Below are 3,219 nucleotides of genomic sequence, written 5' to 3'. Positions count from 1 at the left end.
ACCATCAGAATATCTGAGCCTTCAGTGTTTCTTGGTTATCATACTTTCTGGATCTTCAGAGCTTCTAGTGACTGAGTCCACATCAGAGTTTGTATAACTTCAGAACTTCTGAAGCTTTTCCACTGTTCATACTGAACATGGTGAATGCGAAAGCGTTGCTTGGGTTGCTCTTTATACACAGTGCTTCTGATTTGTGTGAGATTGAGTTGAGGTCAGAGCCTGTAAATAGCACACTCAGAAAAACACGTTAGAGTACCACAATTGTTCATATCAGAATGAAGGCAATCCACTAATCAGGTAAATGTTACAACTGCACTTGAAACCTACAAGTGACTAACAATACACTGACTTAGCTCACACTAAGATTCACTCTCTTAGTCTTCTCTAGGATCCGATCAAACTTGATCTCCTAAAAGTAACTAAACAACTGTTTAAGAAAGAATGTTTACAAAGAATTTGCTTCTGAAAAGCTAATAGTAAACACAATGAATTCAGATGAAAGAATGCTTAGAAGGTTTGAATATAGCTTGCGCGTGTGAGATTCTTCCAACCGCATCTTTCAATCTTGAGCCTCTATTTATACTCCAAGGATTAGGGTTTGAACGCTGCATGGGAATGCTACTGTTGGAGGGCAGTTCTGGAAATTCCAACTTCTGCTGTGGCTGAGAATGTTAGGTAGGTCGTCAGGATAGTACATTTGCTTTTGTACTTGGATAATGACTTGACCTTTAAAACTAGTAGACTTCTGATCAGGGGAATGCTTCATGTTGGAACTTGTGAAGCTAGTTGATCAGAGTCAGAGGGAAGCAGAGATCCTCTGACCGTTGTATCTTCTGATTCTGAACTCAGAGGGAAGTACATGGTCTTCAGAGTCATCTTGCTTCTGGACATCAGAGTTTCCACTTTTCAGCTTCTGGATCTTCAGAGTGTTCTACACCGTCAGAACATCTGAACCTTCAGAGTGTGTGGGTTGTCAGAACGTCTGGATCTTCAGAACTTCAAGTGACTAAGTCCATATCAGAGCTTGTATGACTTAAGATCTTCTGAAGCGTTTCTACTGTTCAGAGTGAACATAGATGTTGCGAAAACGTTGCTTGGGTCACTCTTTAAGCACAATGCTTCTGATTTGTGTGAGATTAAATTGAGGTCAGAGCCTGTAAATAGCACACTCAGAAAAACACGTTAGAGTACCATAATTGTTCATACTAAAATGTTAACTTGTAATCATCAAAACATAGAGTTGTACTACTCGATCAAAACTTGATCTTACATATATCAGAGGCATCACATGCAACAACTTCTTCTAACTTGATAATCTGGTTTTTGAGCACACAGTTAGAGTTAACTAAAGCATGATTATCTTCTTTCAGCTCAGAAATAATTTTCTCATGTTCAGTAGAAGTTTTAGAATCAGCGGAAAATTCCTTTTTCAACCTTTTATGCTTAGTCAAGAGAGAGTTATATTTATCCATGATATCAGACAAAGCACATTTCAGTTCAGAGGTTGAGAAAGAAGCGAATACCTCATTTTCATCGTTAGAGTCTGGATCTTCCTCTGATGCTGATTCAGAGTTAGTTGCTTCTTTTGACTCTGCTTCCTTGTTCTTGACAATGGCCATGAGTCCTTCAACAACTTCTCCAACAGAGTCAACATTCTCTGACTCTGATTCATCAAAAGTCACCATGAGGCCTTTCTTAGTTTTTAAATGCTTCTTTGGCCTCTTGTCCTTTTTCAGCTTAGGACAATCACTCTTGTAGTGCCCTGATTCTTTGCATTCAAAGCATGTGACTTCCTTTGATGAAGACTTCTTCTGACCAGAAGAAGATTCATTCTTTCCTTTATTCTTCCCATAGCCTTTGTACTTGCTCTGCCTGTGCTTCCAGATGCGGTTAAGCCTTCTGGAGATCAGAGTCAGCTCATCCTCATCCGAATCTTCAGAGGCTTCTTCAGATTCTTCTTCTTCTGCTTGGAGAGTTTTAGCATTTTCAGATTTGGATTTCAAGCCTATAGACTTCTTCTTCTGATCCTGATGTTCAGCACGCTTCAGTTCATGACACTTCAGTATGCTTATGAGTTCTTCCAGACTCATCTAATCAACATCTCTTGTGAGCTCCAAGGAAGTTATCAGAGGCATCCAGCTTTCAGGAAGGCCTCTAAGAATTCTCATGACATGATCAGCTGTTGTGTAGCTCTTGTTGAGAGGTCTAATTCCAGCAATGAGTAGCTGAAATCTGGAGAACATGTCCTCAATGGACTCACTGGATTCCATCTGGAAGGATTCATACTTTCTAATCAAGGCCAACACCTTTGACTTCTTCACCTTCTTGTTTCCTTCATGGGTCATCTTCAATGAATCAAAGATACCCTTAGCATACTCACGATCTGTGATCTTTTGATATTCTTCATAAGAAATAGTACTTAGAAGAATAGTTCTAGCTTTATGATGCAGTGAGTAAAACTTCTTTTGTTCTGCAGACATCTCTGATCTGGAGATCTTCTTGCCATCAACATCAACTGGACGCTCATAGCCATCCACTATAATATCCCAGAGATCTGCATCAAAGCCCAGAAAAAAGCTTTCAATCCTGTCTTTCCAGTACTCAAATCTTAGCCCATCAAACATAGGAGGCTTTGCACTGTAGACATCTTTTTGCGTTTCAATGGTGGCAGCCATTTTAGTTTTTCACATCGGCCCGGATCACTGAACACTATTAGGTGTGGTAATCAGAACTTGCGCTCTGATACCAATTGAAGGTGTGAAAAACGATAGAAAGGGGGGTTTGAGATTTAAATAAATCTCTTCAATCACCAATGATAAAAGTGCAGAGATAAGAGACAAGGAAAGCACACAAATGATTTTATCCTGGTTCAGTTGATAAATCCCTCAAGCTAATCCAGTCCACCCGTTAAGGTGATTTCTTCCTTCTTATAATGAAGGCAATCCACTAATTAGAGTTTTGTTACAACTGCACTTGCTACCTGCAAAGTGACTAACAATACACTGACTTAGCTAACACTAAGATTCACTCTCTTAGTCTTCTCTAGGATCCGATCAACCTTGATCTCCTAAAGGTAAATCAAACAAATGTTTGAAGGTTTTGGGTTTACAAATAAATGCTTCTTGGAAAGCTAATAGTAAACACACTTAGTTCTATTTGAAGAAAGATTGTTAAGAAGACATTTGAATATTGCTTGCGCGTGAACAAGTTTCTTAAGCC

The sequence above is a fragment of the Lotus japonicus genome, chromosome 1, assembly GCF_012489685.1.
Source record: "Lotus japonicus ecotype B-129 chromosome 1, LjGifu_v1.2".
NCBI lineage: Eukaryota > Viridiplantae > Streptophyta > Magnoliopsida > Fabales > Fabaceae > Lotus > Lotus japonicus.
The sequence above is the reverse complement of the archived record's forward strand: the minus strand, read 5'-3'. Positions refer to the sequence as shown.